Source organism: Polyergus mexicanus, unplaced genomic scaffold (assembly GCF_030449975.1).
Source record: "Polyergus mexicanus isolate NDT 795.1 unplaced genomic scaffold, iyPolMexi1.0 SCAF_5, whole genome shotgun sequence".
Taxonomy (NCBI): domain Eukaryota; kingdom Metazoa; phylum Arthropoda; class Insecta; order Hymenoptera; family Formicidae; genus Polyergus; species Polyergus mexicanus.
This window is the reverse complement of record NW_027223325.1, coordinates 5093985-5111895: the sequence shown is the minus strand read 5'-3', so window position 1 is coordinate 5111895 and position 17911 is coordinate 5093985. Positions and strand designations below refer to the sequence as shown.

General features: G+C 43.8%; 1 pseudogene; it reads left to right on the top strand.

The window, feature by feature from the left end:
- The window catches only part of LOC138933293 (uncharacterized), a 107014-nt pseudogene that overhangs the window by 72108 nt on the left and 16995 nt on the right, over positions 1-17911 (top strand).

Below are 17911 nucleotides of genomic sequence, written 5' to 3'. Positions count from 1 at the left end.
AACCACGTAGCGAAACTATAATACAGGTCGCTACTGACAAGAACACGATAGGCGTGATAAAGGCAAAAGAAACGATACCAGGAATATTCATAGGTAATTGTCTGGTAGAACCTACGAATTACCTATGTGCAGCCAGCATTATAAATACAACGGATAACACAATCGAAATGCTAATGCCGCAAGTAAATATAGAGGAAATCAAACGAGGCGAAACAGAAGAAATTAACGTAATACGAACGCTAAATAAAGAGGAAGTAATTCCGCGTAGTGAAAAGGTATTACGATTATTACGTACACAACATTTAAATAAAGAAGAAAAGAAAACAATAATGGAAATCTGCCAGGATTTTAGCGACGTGATGCATATCGAAGGAGAACCACTGACATGCACAGATACCGTCACGCATAAGATTGCAACGCAAGCAGATAGCTCACCGGTCAACGTACGGCCTTATCGCCTGCCGGAGAAGCATAAAGAGGAAGTAAATCGACAAGTCCGAGAAATGTTAAGAAATAAAATAATCCGACCAAGCACGAGTCAGTGGAACGCACCGTTATTGGTAGTCCCTAAGAAAGCCGATGCGTCAGGAAAACCGAAATTATGAGTAGTCGTAGATTTCAGAAAATTAAATGATCTAACTATAGGAGATTCATTTCCCCTACCGAATATAACTGATATATTGGATCAGCTGGGAAACGCCAAGTACTTTACAACACTGGATTTAGCATCCGGATACCACCAAATTCGGATGGAAGAAGGCGACAAAGGCAAAACTGCTTTTTCCACACCTCACGGGCATTACGAATACAATAGAATGCCCTTTGGATTAAAAAATGCGCCAGCCACATTTCAAAGGCTAATGAATTCAATACTGATAGGCATACAAGGAATAAAATGCTTGGTATACTTAGATGACATCGTAATCTACGGAGCGAGCTTACAAGATCATAACAAGAGACTCATCGAAGTCCTACGAAGATTGCGAGAAAATAATCTTAAGCTATAGCCTGACAAATGCGAATTCCTACGAAAAGAAGTGACATATCTAGGTCATATAATTACGGAAAACGGAATATCGCCGGATCCATCTAAACTTGAAGCTGTGAGAAATTTCCCGACGCCTAGAAAAGTGAAAGATATCCAAGCTTTTATAGGATTAGCCGGATATTATAGAAAATTTATTGAAAATTTCTCAAAGATTGCGAAACCACTAACGAAGCTAACGAAAAAGGAAAATAAATTCGAGTGGACTCAGGAACAACAACAAACATTCGAAATGCTTAAAGAAAAATTAATGACGGCATCCTTATTAAAATACCCAGATTTTGAAAAGGAATTCATAGTAACAACCGATGCATCAGACTATGCAATCGGAGCGATATTATCACAAGGACAAATAGGCCAGGATCAACCAATAGCCTATGCCAGTCGAATACTAGCAAAAGCCGAACAAAACTACAATACGACCGAAAAGGAACTATTAGCAATAGTATGGGCCGTTAAACATTTTCGACCGTACTTATACGGGACAAAATTTACGATAGTCACAGACCATAAATCGCTCGTATGGTTATTTAATGTAACCGACCCTGGATCTCGATTAATTAGATGGAGGCTAAAATTAGAAGAATACGATTACGAGATCATACACAAGGCCGGGACAGCGAACAGAAACGCTGACGCACTAAGTCGACACGTGGCGGATATCAACAGCGTCGAGGAGGATGAGAGCCCCGACATGAAGATAACGCGAGAATACACGGAAGACGAGAAGCGACGCATCCTATACGAATATCACGATGCACCTATGGGAGGGCATCAAGGAAAAGAACGCACGATTAATCGAATTCGCCTAATGCACAATTGGCGAGGATTGACAAAAGATGTCGAAGACTATATAACAAAATGCGAACTTTGTCAAAAAAACAAATTATCGCGAAAAATTAAGGCACCGCTAATAATAACGGACACTGCCGACAAACCTTTTGAAAAATGTGCTTTAGATATCGTAGGTCCACTAACGATCCCCTCCGATGGTGCACCACCTTGTCGTGGTGGAGGGGCTCCCCTTCCATTCCTGGAAGGGGTCTAAGAGTGCACCAACTCGATCGTCGTATGTTTCTGCATTATTTTTCTTTATTTTTTGAATGAATGTTTATTGGATCGTATCGGGGTATTGCGGGGGGTTATTGGGGGGTTATTGGGGTTATTTTTTCTGAGGGTTTGTGTGGGTTGAGGGGGGTATGTGGGTGTATGTGGGTATTGGGGATGGGTGGGGAGGGTATTGGGGTTTCGTGGGAAGGGGGGGAGGGAGCGCGTATGGAAAGGGAAGGAGAGATCGAGCGAGGAGGAGAGGTAGGTAACCTCGGTAAAAAATCCCGGGCAGGTCGGGCTCGTCAGGCGTGGTGAAGCCAACCGACCTAGGTGAAGGAAAACACCGAAATTAAACCGCCCTTTTTTGATACTACCATGGAAAGTACAACCAAGGAGCATAATCTTACCGCCGCAGTGGGCCTCGGAACCCACAGCGGCCGGCGGGGGGGGGGGGAAACAGTCCCGGTTCCCCCCTCGTCGTCATCCTACGACGGGCCACCGGGGGCGTTGCCGACGAGCGCCCCCGGCGAGCATACTATCGCCGAGGATAGTGAGAGTAGGGTGGCCTCGCGGAGGGGGAGTCGACCGGGCCCGGCTTCATCGAAGTCCGGGGCCCGGGCGCGCTCGCTCTCGGCGAGGGCTCACCCCTATAGCCGGGGTGAGACGGGCAGGGACAGGAGCCTCGCCCGCTCGAAAGAGAGGGCGAAGGACTCTTCGCGGGGGGGCAGCAGCTGCGCCACTCCCGCCCCCTCCGCACGGGCCTCGCTCGCGAGCGAGGACACGGAGGGGTACATGTCCCCCGAGGGGGAGGAGGAGGTGAAGGAGGAGGACCTCCCCAAGAAGCGGGGTCGCGGGCAAAAGGCGGGGGGCGCCCCGGGTGAAGTCGATGGAGAAGCTGGACGCCCCGGTGAGGGTGGAACGTCCAGCGGGGCTGAGTACCCGGATAACAGGGTACTCCAGCGCAGAAGGGGCGTGTACTGCGGGGTTCCGCAGGGGTCAGTATTGGGCCCCACTCTGTGGAACCTCGCGTACAACAGAGTGCTGGGCGTTGCTCTCCCCCCCGGCTGCAGGGTCGTCTGCTATACAGACGACACTCTGCTTTTGGCCGGGGGAAAAAGCTGGGGGGATGCGGTATACACCGCCAACGTAGGGGTAGCGTGCGTTGTCCGCGCCATCCGTGGCATGGGCCTGCAGGTGGCGCCTCACAAGACTGAGGCGCTATTCATGCACGGGGGGAGGCGTAGAACCTCCCCCCCGAGGCCTATGTCACGGTGGACGGCATCTCCGTCCGGGTGGGAGACCATTTGAAGTACCTTGGTCTCTACCTGGACGCGGTCTGGAGCTTTGGCGAGCACTTTCGGCGCCTGGCCCCAGGGCGGAGTCGGTGGCACTGAGCCTTAGCCGACTCCTGCCCAACCTCGGGGGCCCGGATGGCCGGGTGCGTCGCCTATATGCGAACACTGTCCGGGCGGTGACCCTGTACGGGTCGCCGGTGTGGGCGGACGCCCTGATGGCCAGCAGGCGCAGCAAGATGCTGCTGCGCCGGATATTTCGGAGGGTGGCCATCAGGGTGGTCCGCGGATATAGAACGGTGTCGCACACGGCGGCCACATTACTGGCGGGGACGCCGCCCGTCGAGCTCTACGCCGAAATGTACGCATTCGTGTACAGGCGTACGCGGGAGCTCGGCGGGCTCGGTGTGGCTCTGACCTCGAAGGTCAAGGCCGCCGTGAGGCTTCAGGCTAGACGGCGCGCTCTGGAGAGGTGGGACGAGTACCTCTCCGACCCTCGTGACAACACGGGGAGGCGCGTCGTCGAGGCCATCCGCCCTCATCTGATCAGATGGGTCACGAGGGCGGGTGGCGAGATGTCGTACCGTGCGACACAGATATTTACGGGCCACGGATGCTTCGGCGCGTATCTGTGTCGCATCGGGAAGGAGGACAGCGCGCGCTGCCATCATTGCGGGTGGGACGAGGACACGGCGCAGCACACGCTGGAGGTGTGCCCAGCGTGGGCGGAAGAGCGCCGTGTCCTCGTCGACTTAATTGGGGTTAATGACTTCTCGCTTTCGAGCATCGCGGGTGTTATGCTCGAGAGCGAGGAGTCCTGGGGGGCGGTCTCCTCCTTCTGCGAGGCAGTGATGCTGCAGAAGGAGGAGGCCGAGCGAGAGCGGGAGCGACTCCCCGGCGGACGCCGGAGAGTACGCGACCGAAGAGGGGCGGCCGGGGGATCTGGGGGGGGGGGACGCGGGGAGGGCCCACTACGGGCAGGACCCGCGGACCCCCCGCACCCCTTGGTCGGAGGGGCGCGGCACGTCAACGCCGCACCGCACGGACCTCCCGGGGTGGGTCGACGGGGGCCGGGGCCACACTGGCCCCCGGCACCCCCGGAAACCCGCCCCAGACAAGGGGGGGCGCGCGCGGGGGGAGGGGGCCGGGCCACGATCGGGCCCGGCCTCACCGAAGACCCCCTGCGCCGGTGCAGGGCCCCGACGAGACCGGGGGGCGTCCGCTGACTCGCCGCGGACGTCACCCCCGGGGTCGGGCCCGGTGGTCGGAGCCCAGGTGGGGTACCTGGGCCCGGCCACGCCCCCCCCGGGACTAAGAACGGGAGGGAGGCGAGAGGGGCGGTGGTCCCCCTCTCGCCTAATTAGAGAAGCCAACGCCCACGTCTTAATGTGGGCACTGGGGGAGGAATAACCACTCCCCCAGGGGGCAAGGCTGGTGGGCGGGGGACCTCTCTGAAGTAGTGCAGACGCCAGTTTCCAGAGAGGCCCCCAGGCAACGCCCGAGAAGACCACCCGGAGGGGTTTTAGTGGGTATTCCCCGGCCGTTTGTTTAGGCCGGGGTGAGTCCCTCATAACCCCGCCTCGAACCCCATCGAGGCGGGGTATGCGTAAAAGCATTTCCCCTCCGTCACAAAAAAAAAGTCCACTAACGATTACTAATAATGAAAATAAATATATTTTAACGTTCGAAGATAATCTAACAAAATTTAGTAAAGCAATTCCGATACCGAACCAGGAAGCCGCGACAATCGCAAAAGAATTCGCGACAAAAATAATCTTTGAACACGGTATCCCAGAAAAAATATTAACGGATCAAGGAACAAATTTTTTAAGTGAATTATTTAAAAACACATGTAAATTGTTAAAAATCGAAAAGATTCAAACAACCGCGTATCATCCGGAAAGCAACGGAGCGCTAGAACGATCTCACCGAACGCTAGCCGAATACCTCCGACATTATATAAATGCCGATCAAACGGATTGGGACGAATGGATTCCCTACGCGATGTTTACGTACAATACAACACCGCACACGGCGATAGGGTTCACACCTTTCGAATTAATTTACGGGCACCGAGCAACATTACCGACGACATTGTCGCAACCGCCTAAGCCTACGTATACGTACGATGATTACGCGCAAGAATTAAAAGAAAAATTACGCGCCACACAGAAAGTTGCAAAAGAGCATCTAAGAAATGAAAAAATAAAAACCAAAGAAAACTATGATAAAAAGACGAAAGAAATTAAACTTAAGGGAGGAGAAAAAGTCCTCTTGTACGACGAAACAGTTCGCCGAGGACGATCAAAGAAATTGGACTCCCTATGGACCGAACCCTACACAATAATCGAAAAGAATTCGGAAGTGAACTACATAAAAAGGGGAAGGAAAACCATACGCGTCCACATAAATTGACTGAAACCGTTCATCGAAAATTAAGGAAAATAAGATAAGAAAATAGGATAAGAAAAAAGAAAAACGCATGAATAAAATAAAAATAGAGTAGATGATAAGGGAAACAAAAAACAAAACAAAAAAATTAAAGAAGTTCCTACCTTAATGTCCTTCACGACCACGTCCAGCACCGCGACCCAGATTCCACTCCCGCATAGCCTGAAGGAGGGCCTGACCACGACCCGCAGGACGAGGCTCAAGGTTAAGGAAACGACCGCGACCCACAAATCGAGGCGCCGGATCCAGACGGAACGCGAGTCCGCGACCTCGATTGATATGGGGCGGCGGCGCGTCCACAGGCACTTCCGGCACAAACGCAACGTCACGATCGACCACCAAATCTGGAAGACCCAGCAAGTCGACCTCTCGAACAAGCGCGGGCGCCGAGAGTTGATCGCGAAAGGAGCGAGCAAAATGGTCGTGCTCCTCCGAATCCTGCCACGCGCGACGCTCGTTATCGTGCACCGAATCTTGCTTCACAGCGAAACGAAGCTCACTCGAATTCGGAGCCATGAAAACACAATAAAACAGCGCGAGAGAAAATAAAACGGAAACGCTCAAGACAAGACGACGTCGAAAGACAGACTGAATATAAGAATGAATAAATAGCATGGAGAGGGCTAGACAAAAGCAAAAGTAGCTGCATATGCATCCAGAGAAAAAAGGAAGTGCACCGCATGATTCTAAGAAATATTATAATATAATATAGAGTTTTCTATTACAGGAGTCTGATTACATGGAGCACCTGCAAGGAAACCAAACCCGATACCCAAGGAGAAATAAAAGAATTTAAATATGAGCCGGGTATCTACTTCGAAAAAATGGGCAAGATAAGCCAAATCGAATCCACATGGAAAATGGTGATAAAACTAGACATCGCCGCAATGGACCATCGACATGAACAATTGAAAAACTATATGGCACAGACGAGAGCTCTATGCTACGATAAACCATTGCAAATAAAAATGAAAGAAACCTGTCACAACCTGCTACAGATAGCAGAAAAGGACAGAGAACAAGCAGAAAAACTGCTGAAACGTCTGAAAATCGCGTACCAAGCACCCAAGAAGACAAAACGAGGGTTAATCGACGGTCTAGGAACGATAGCCAAAACACTCTTCGGCACAATGGACGCAGACGACGAAAAAATTATAAAAGAGCAATTAAATCTCATGCAAAGAAATCAGCAAACGCTGCAACACGCGATGAAAAATCAGATTAAAATATTAAACGCAACAATTGCACATGTGGATAATGTTGAGAAAATTCTGCAAGAAAATGAAGAACAATTTCTAAATATAACAGAGAAGATGCGACAAGCCTGGATACAAGCAGAAGTCGGATATGGACAACGAGAAGATCTCGACGAACATTTTATAATATTAAATGCCATAATAAAAGACCTAACAAACGATCTTACGGACATTATCGCGCATCTGACCAACGCGAAAGGAGGAGTAATCGACATAGGATTACTACTCATAGAAAGCATCATAGAGAACCTCAAGGAAACAGCATCACAAATACCGCAGGGAACACACTTCCCATTTCAAATATCCGCAGAAAATTGGAGAACCATCGAAAAGTTCTTAACAATTAGCGCCTATTACGATAATACAAATATATTTACGATTATAAAGATTCCGCTAATCACATACCCCGAGTATGAAATAATAAAGGCAATCCCACTACCTACGCACAAATATAACAATACATTTATATTTATAGAGGTAAATCAACCACTAATAGCGATAGACGTAGATAGTCGAACATATTTTACGCCTGACGAAAACGATCTAAATAAATGCGTGCGAAACGATGATCAATACGTTTGCGAACAGAATTATCCCGTACATCATTTAGACGAAGGAGCGCTATGCGAAGTACAAGCATATGTACAACTAGAAACATACACAAACAATTGTAATATTCGATACATACACACGAATACAACAATATGGATAGCGCTGAGTAATGCGAACTCATGGTTATACTCTACACGAGCAAACCAACCAATCGAAATAACGTGCAAAAACGACGCAACGCGAAAAATAGAAATAAAAGAAAGCGGACAAATCACATTAAAAGAAAAATGTAAACTAACAACACAAAACGTCATAATACAGACAAAAAAGCCCGCGATAATAACGATCGTACAGACAAAGCTACCAGACTACAATCTTACGATAACACACAACGAACGAAACGAAAAACATTGGACAAAATTAAACCGATAAAACTGCGAAAAGTCATTAGATACCCGACAGAATTAAGGGACCTAAGCGAAAGACTTGACGACACAAACGAAGACTTAAATAACAATTATTTCCCTACTAACGGACACATTATATATCCCGTAGCTTCAAGTTGCACAGGAATAACAATAATAATAATAATTACCATAATAGCAATTATATACGCTAAGAAAAAATGTAAGACGGAAAAGAAAAAATTATCAGAAACTAACATAAATCCGATGTGCAAACCGAAAATAATTCAAGAGCACATCTACGGCACCGCAAGCGGATCGAATAGAACAGCTGAGATAGAAACCGACACCGCGATAACTAACACTGCGATGTCATATTAAAATAAAGTAAATATAAGAAACAATTGTAAAATGCGAAAAATGTATACCGAAAAAAATATGTAGACGAAAATTCACGTATAGTTAATTTTCTTTTTCCAAAGGGGGAGGGATGTCGTAACCCGACCAATTTCTTAATATATTAAAGAATAAAACAATAAAGTGACACAGAAAAGTGTAAGAAAGAGCTGAGTAAAGCAAAGCATTAAAATTAGAAAAGAGATCAAGGAAAGATAATTAAGAAAGAGCAAAGTAATAAAAGGATATTAATAAAATAAAAGTAAGATACGTGACTAAAGAGAAGGAAGTCACGGTCAAGTTCTCGGAAGCTGAGTAAGCAGCTGACGAGACAGACTGACAAGCGGAGCACGAGACATGCTCCGGTCAGGGACACCACACTCCTCCCCAATCAACGACCTAATTAAGTAAGAGATATAATAAGCGCGAGATGCACCTCGCGAGAGACGACTCGCAGACTACTCGCTCGCTCAATATTATCGAAGTACCGTACGTATCGCGCCCGACTATTATAATCGCGAATAAGTAAAAATGTATTAAATCTTGCAAAATATACTAAATTATACCTAACGTCCGGGAGTGTCTTATTTCGAGCGTGGATCCTAATCCTTTGGGCGTACAAATCCCAAAAGACCTCTTCCTTAGCGGCTAGAGGCACAACACTGTGTATGAAATTCTAATATATTATGCTATTTATTAACATGTTTTAACGTCTATTTCAGATATAAGAGAACTGAGAGCCATGTATGCTATACATCCATAGTAATTTCCACAGCAGATCTGTCATCGAGCACTAAAAAAGAATTCATTAACAAAATACGAGATTCTTTTAAGCGAGAGTTTATTAAAATTTTCTCCGCTATTAGAATCTTGTGAAATGTTATGAAAATATCGATATCTCCATCAGTGTTGTGAAAGAAGTCATTTACAATACAAGTTGCTGTTTCCGTAACCTTAGGGTAATCTGCTATTTAATAAACTGTACGTACGTATACTATAATATAATATAATAATATAATATACTCATGAGATTTGATAATATTTCTACTAAAGTTATTCTGTATATGAAATTCTAATATATTATGCTATTTATTAACATTTTTAAACGCCTATTTCAGATATAACAGAACTGAGAGCCACATATCCTATGCATCTATAGTAATTTGCACAGCAGATCTGTCATGGAGCACTAGAAAAGAATTGATTAACAAAGCACGAGATTCTTTTAAGCGAGAGTTTACTATAATTTTCTCCGCTATTAGAATCCTGTGAAATGTTATGAAAATATCAACAATCATCTATTTATATTTTTGGGAAATTAATCTTTTATTCTCAAAGCATGTTTGTACAATGACATTTATTGTCCATTACAAGCAATCATAACAAAACTCTACAAAAAGCTACATCATACTATATATATATATATATTGTGACGTGACGTTTTTGCGACTCTCGTCCGTCACAAGGGCCGAATGGCCCGATCGGGGGCGGTTTTTCGGGGGCCTGCGTCTTCCTAATTTAGGGAGAGAGCGGCCCGATGGTCAGATCAGCGGGATCTGACTTTCGGTTAGAAAAATCGAAAATGTAAGCTCGAGATGAGCCCGCGAATTGGTTGTCGGCACGAGGTCGAGCGACGGGATCCCATCCGGCGGAAGGAGAGGAAGAGAGAAGAGCGACGGCCAAGAGCGGGAGTCCAGGACACAGGAGACATCAGGTCGTAGTTTTTCCATATTAACTACATTCATGGTGGCCAATATACCTCGCTACCGATAATTTAATATTACTATGACAGGAACAGAAGCGAAGGACCAGAAGGAACCGGCCGAAGGGACGGCCACTCCACCCGCGCGAAGCGAGGGAGTCCCAAGGACGGAGCGGCGGGAGGATTCTTGACCATGGACCTATTTTTCGAGATAGGAAAGAGAGCCGATCGGACGCTGCCGAAATTCCGCATCTGTCAGTCAAGCAACAACCAATTTAGGAAATGTCGGGGCGAGGAGCCCACCAACACGGCCGTGATGACAACAAGGATCGCGAGTACCGCAGGACGGCCCTGCGTAACGCGAATGCGCCACAAGTGGCGCGATAGCGATTTATCGCGCCGACGTGTCTCCTGCAGGACTCTCGCTCGGCACTGTTCGGCGAGCTGTACGAGAAGACGCAGGTTTTCCCAGGAGCGAGCGAAATACCGAACCGATTAAGGGAAGCACCGAGAACTTCCTGCCGGTGGGACGAGCGTCGTCGACCGATTTTGTTGCCGAATAATTGTAGGTAATTAATTCGGATGAGTCGCGCCCTTAATAGTTGTCGAGCCACGCGTTTTGGTGGATTAACTTGGTGAATATTTTTGGTAGATTAAGTCGCACGGCCGACGGGCAAATGTCGCTCATCCGAATTAGGTAAAATAGGCTCTCTCTATTCACTTCGCCGCCGCTGACAGTCATTAGTGTTATTTTCGCGTTTGTTTGTATAAAATGTTATGAATTATCGGGATTTTTGCGTTCACGCGATCGATATTCCGACTCGCGCAAAGTATTGCGCCGCGCGACTCGTACACCACAGTCGTTATCGATAATTTCCGTATTGTTTCTGTGTATTGTTAGCGCGTGTTTTGTGAGTATTGTAAGAAATTAGAGTCAGGAGGAAGCGAAATCCTAAAATTTCGTACAATAAATCTATCGGGTGTCTTGGAGCCCGCTGTTAGTTTCCGCGAGTCATTCGAGCTAGAGATTAGGCATTTCAACGCAAAGGTCACCGTCATTGTTATTGAGACGTATATCGGCTTACCGCGAGCCGGACCAACGGATCGATTTGAGTCGTGCAATCTAGCATTTTTTATTATATCGAAGCGGATTCACGAGCGTGCGTAAAATAGCTACCGGCGTATTCGAGAGATTTCTTTAGCTGTCGCGGCCTAATTAAGTCTCGTACGGCGGGAATCCTCGCGGCCAAAAAGTCGAGTTAAAGCGCGTAAGACGCCCGGTAATTTGATACTGTTGCGCACGGTCGTGCCGGTCTCCGCGGAAATAATATATCTAATTCGCCTGTAAAATAATTACTGTCACCAAAGGCTATTATTTATACGAACTGCTCTATACTCTTGTTTCTTTCGTTTTAAATATATTATTGTTATCTTTGTTTTAACCGACCGAATGCTCATTTTGGCTCCCGTGTTCTCGACTCTCAAGATTTCTCCCGTCTTCCCCGAACCCACCCCCCTCTACCATTTCGGGTATACTGAATAGCCGCGGAATTTTGCCGTCGCGTTAATTATCGGTCGCGCGATTATCTTTTGGTGTTGCGTTTTTCGTGAATGGTGCGGCCTGCCGTACCTGGCGCCCAACTTGGTTTATTTGTTTCCGGGAATTTTTGTGGATCGCGAGATCGATATTCGAAATACGTGCCGAAGGTGTACCGTGGGCATCGGAGAACCGCCCGCCGAATCAATAATTATTAATTAAATAATTTAAAAAGAAATATACGGTTACAATATATAATATAGTAAAAGCGTAAATTTAGTAAGTGTATGTACTTACTAGCCAATGTATGCATTTACAATAGGATTTCAGCAAAAGTATCACCTAAATATAAAAATGTCTATTTCTGATAAATGTATTCATTTACTAGACAATATATACATTTGCTACAATACATTAAAGTAGAAAATGTATGCTTCTACTGGTAAAAGTTTAAATTCCGTTGCTTGTGAATACATTTACTTTTATCAAATTAGTACACATTTACTGTAACACACACACACGCGCGCGCGCGCGCGCGCGCAAACGCACACGCATACGCACACACACACACACATATAGTATGATGTAGCTTTTTGTAGAGTTTTGTTATGATTGCTTGTAATGGACAATAAATGTCATTGTACAAACATGCTTTGAGAATAAAAGATTAATTTCCCAAAAATATAAATAGATGATTGTTGATATTTTCATAACATTTCACAGGATTCTAATAGCGGAGAAAATTATAGTAAACTCTCGCTTAAAAGAATCTCGTGCTTTGTTAATCAATTCTTTTCTAGTGCTCCATGACAGATCTGCTGTGCAAATTACTATAGATCAGTGCTCGGATTTAGTTGCACATTTCAGCCCGATTCCGTGGCTCACGCCTATTGTCCCCCACTCACCGTTCGTGCGTTAGCGACGAGACGCCAGATACGCGTAACTAAGGAGTGCGACGCTTTGTCTCAGGAGCGTTCATATGTAAGAATGTCCAAATATAATAAATAAGACAATATCTTTTTAAATGCACCGCGAAAATTATCAAAATTCTAAAAGTTTTCTTCAATATTTTATATTTCATTGATATAAAATATTGAAGAAAAACTTTTAATTATAGAGAAGTATTGTTTTATTATTATATTTGGGCATTCTTATATACGGACGCTCCTGAGACAAAGCGTCGCGGTCCTTAGTTACGCATATCTGGCGACTCGTCGCTAACGTACGAGCGATGAGTGGGGGACAATAGGCGTGAGCCACGGAATCGGGCCGAAATGTGCAACTAAATCCGAGCACTGCTATAGATGCATAGGATATGTGGCTCTCAGTTCTGTTATATCTGAAATAGGCGTTTAAAAATATTAATAAATAGCATAATATATTAGAATTTCATATACAGAATAACTTTAGTAGAAATATTATCAAATCTCATGAGTATATTATATTATTATATTATATTATAGTATACGTACGTACAGTTTATTAAATAGCAGATTACCCTAAGGCTACGGAAACAGCAACTTGTATTGTAAATGACTTCTTTCACAACACTGATGGAGATATCGATATTTTCATAACATTTCACAAGATTTTAATAGCGGAGAAAATTTTAATAAACTCTCGCTTAAAAGAATCTTGTATTTTGTTAATGAATTCTTTTTTAGTGCTCGATGACAGATCTGCTGTGCAAATTACTATGGATGTATATAGCATACATGGCTCTCAGTTCTCTTATATCTGAAATAGGCGTTAAAACAAATTAATAAATAGCATAATATATTAGAATTTCATACACAGAATTCTTTCACGGAACTGATGGAGATATTGCACAAAATACCATGATATGCTATCTATAACAAAGATATGATTCATCACTGAAAATAAGAAAGATCTATTACTTCTTGGACTATTGCTAGGAATATCATTAAACTGCATTCTTGTCTTATTTCGAAGTATTTGAATACACAATATTTACTGAAATTGTGATGTATCTAATTGAAGCTCAAAGAAGAATTTATCTCAAATGAAAATTACAATTAATTTAACTTTATATTTAACTGATATGTTTTCTTACTTCCTGATTACATTACATTGAATCTGTTACGTGTGCAATGACACCGACCGGAAAAGAAGATTTGGAGAATTTATAGTCAAGTTTGACTCTTTAAAAATAAAAAATTAATTATTACGCTGTGTCATTACGAGAGGTTAGAAAATCTGTCATAATTACTATGTCCAAGGCAAAGATACAAAATGGTATAATAAAATTATTAATTATTATTTAGGGACAGCACGTATTATATAAAAAGTAGAAATATGTTTATAATTATAAGCTTTTCATCTTCTTTTTCTAATTATAAGCGATTACAGCAAATCTGACAGCAAGAAATCACAGTTGTAACACCCTTTTCTTAAATATATCAACAGTCAGAATGTATGAATATTCAGATGCGATACGCTTGATCGAAATGTGCGTAAAAGAAATGTGCGCAAAAGAAATGTGCGCGAAAGAACTGTGCGCAAAAGAAATGTGCGCGAAAGAAATGTGCGCAAAAGAACTGTGCGCGAAAGAACTGTGCGCGAAAGAAACGTGCGCGAAAGAAATGTGCGCGAAAGAAATGTGCGCGAAAGAACTGTGCGTAAAAGAACTGTGCGCAAAAGAAATGTGCGCAAAAGAACTGTGTGTAAACGAACAGTAACAAATGTTTATTTACCAAATGAAATTAATAATAAATGTCAAAAAATTTCAAAATTATACATGCATACATGCGTATATGTATTTTAAATTATACAAAAATATGTGTTGTGTCCAAAAGCAACGTGTCCAATTGAACGGTGCGCAAATAAAATGTGTATAATCGAACCGTGCGCAATTGAAATGTGTCCAATCGAACGGTGCGCAACTTTATGTGTCTAATATCACAGTGTGCGATTGCAACGTGTCTAATTGTACTGTGCGCAAGTGAGCCTCTCCCTTCCGAAACTAAGTGGTGACGCGTGTACTTGAAGAAACTGTGAGATTCTCCAAGCGCCGACACTGTTACATCGCCGAAGCATCACCGAACCGAACTCTACGATACGTAAGCTGTACAAATAAATCTCTTTGCACGGAATCTTTGCCTCGTGTTTCTCGACACTCGGAGTCCCTACTCCTAAGACGAGCCGAACCCTTGGATCATCCCCAAAAATCCCGTTGTACCCGGAGAGGCACAACAAACGGCTTTGAAAGTCTATATTGAACGGCCATTGAACGGCTATCGAACGGCTATTGAACAACTCTCGAACGATTATCGAACGGCTTTGAACGGCCGCTGAACGGCTATGAACGACTTTAAACGGCTATTGAACGGCTTTGAACAGCTATGAACGACTTAGTACGGCTATCGAACGACGATGGAAGATGTTCGAAAAATTTTCAAACCGACAGAGGAAAAGCATTTTACAACGCAAATGTACAGAAATTCGTTAAAACACAGTATTAATCATTATTCGACGTACTCTATCATGAAAACCTCAGTCGTGGAACGATTCAACCGAATGTTAAAGAACAATATGTAGAAAATGTTTACGCTTAATGGAAATTACAAGTGGATCGACACGTTGTCCCGGCTCGTTGGAGAGTACAATGCGCGAAAACATCGCACTATCGATATGAGACCTATCGACCCCGCGATCGCCGATAAACTTTTAAATACGGTATACAGCAACGTAAAGATTGCGGCACCGGCAAGATTCAAAGTAGGCGATTCGGTACGCGTGAGTAAAGTCAAGACCATCTTTAAGAAAGGTTACACGCCAAACTGGTCGACCGAAGTGTTTAAGATTGTTAAAGTGCAGAAAACTAATCCCGTGACCTATGTACTCAAAGATTCGCGCAGAAATCCCGTCGCCGGCGGATTTTACTAATACGAGTTACAACGCGTTGCTAATCCCGACGTACATCTCGTGGAAAAGGTGATACGCAAAAAGGGTGACAAGGTTTATGTGAAATGGCTGGGATTTGATGCTATACAAAACTCTTGGATACATAAAAATAATATATTATAAATATGTTAACAATAATACATAATAATATTTTACAAATATAAACAAAATTGTATACATTATAAAATATACATATAATTTACACTAAATATACATATAATTTTAATTTACAATAAATATACGTAATTTTTTATTTACAATAAATATACATGTTTTTTATTTACAATGGTATTTTATAATGTCCCCACGGTAGCGTGTCGGTGGTTTCGGGTACGATATACCGCTTGTCATCGTACGGACTTAGAGTAATTTTTGTCTCGCGAATAGTGTATACTTCGTATAATTTAGATCTTATACAAGACTGCTGACGCGTCTTTTCAATCTCTTCGTTCAAACACCGCGTGTAATCGTTGAACGTTATCGTTCTCGCGACGACGTTACTCTTGACGCCTTTTACCTTTTTCGTGTCTTTCTTACCATCTACTCGCAACGCGTACATTTTTGCCCTAAGCCCGACGAAATCGATCATGATGGCGCCATTATTTTCATCCTTCATTAAACCCGGTATCTTTTTATTCGCGAGCGGTATACCGTACACATTGTCCACCGCATAATTGCTGGTATCAAATTTGTCGACGTTGCGTTTTATATTCTCATATACATCTTCACACTCGATGTGATATATGAGACTGTCGGTGTACATGACTTTGCATTTCTTTCGATACATAGGTACCATGTAATCGTGGTGATACTCGTACAAACATATCTTGGATATGTCGAGTATACACATACCCACGCAGATTGGTTTATTAAATTTAACTTCGAGATTGCGCAATTTAACGGCGATCAGATTCTCCGAAAACACGCTTCTACTATGAAAATTTGGTTTTGCGATCATAGCCTCTGCGCCATATCTTCCATCCCAATGTGTCAATGTGCTTAATATTAACGTGATTGCGCACATATTCCATCGTTTTGCCAAATACTGCGATATTCATTAATGTATATAAATTTTTTTCAAAATTATTTTTCGCGAGTGTTCGGAATTGTGTATTGAGTTCGATATAACTGCGAAGCCATGGAAATTGCGAAAACTGTAATATTCGATGTATTTTTGTAACTCGAAGTCCGTGTCGCGTGCATTGCTGCAGGTTGCAGTAATGTATTACGTAACGCTTCTTATCATATAAGGTTGCGAGCAGCTTATCCTGCCGCTTACCAGGTGGTTTGTCGCGTGTCGGACAAAACGGTAGGTCAGTGTGCGCATCGTGAACATGTTGTGAATACTCGAGATCGACTTCAAGGATGTAGCCTATAAGCGAATCGAGCGCGATCGATGATGTATCAAAATCGGATACGTCGTCGACCCATCGAAAATCTGCATAGGGCAAGGGTTGACACATTGCCCATCCGTACAAATTATTTACATCAAAGTACATGAGATACGTTGAAGGTTTCGATGGATCGTACGACTGCATATACTTGTTATTAGCATGTGCGTATCTGTTGGAACATTGACTCAAACCGCCGCGTATTCCGCGTTCGATAAATAAAACCATGTCAATATCCGTAAGCAATTCGAATGTAATATTTGTATGCTTCAACATGGCGTCCCACGTGTATCCGGGAAGAGTATAGTAATACGCGGGGTCGAGCCCATAACTTTTAATACAACTCTCGCGGAAATTTTCAAAAATATCTGCTAATAACAAGACATCAATTTTGAGATACAAGTCGCTATATTCGCCCAGCGTTCGAATGGAGAACCGCTTCCACGCGTTCTCGGCGTACGCGTAATCGCTCTCGGATATCGTGTCATCGGTCAAGGAACTATAAAATGATTCGCGCGGTGGTAAACACGTATCTTGCAACCTGTCGACACAGTCAATATATTCGTACGGAAAGACGCCCTTCTGTGTTAATAAATTGAAATCGTCGTTTGGTAAATTTTGAAAATCTGTTTTTAAAATTGTGAGTTTGTCTTTATTCAAGAATGATGCCAATTTATCGAGACTGGTTGTAAGAAATTTATACGAATCGATAAAACGCAATTTAATATGATTTTTTGATTTCTCTTCGGTAAGTTTAACATTTTTCGTAAATGATATAAGTAGTATAGCTAGACCGGTTCTAAGCCATCGTTCTCTGAGGGATGATGATGGGCGAGGGGAAACCGGCGCGGTGGGTATGATATCACGGGGGAGGTGATGTCACGGGGTATGATGTCACAGGGTGGGATGAC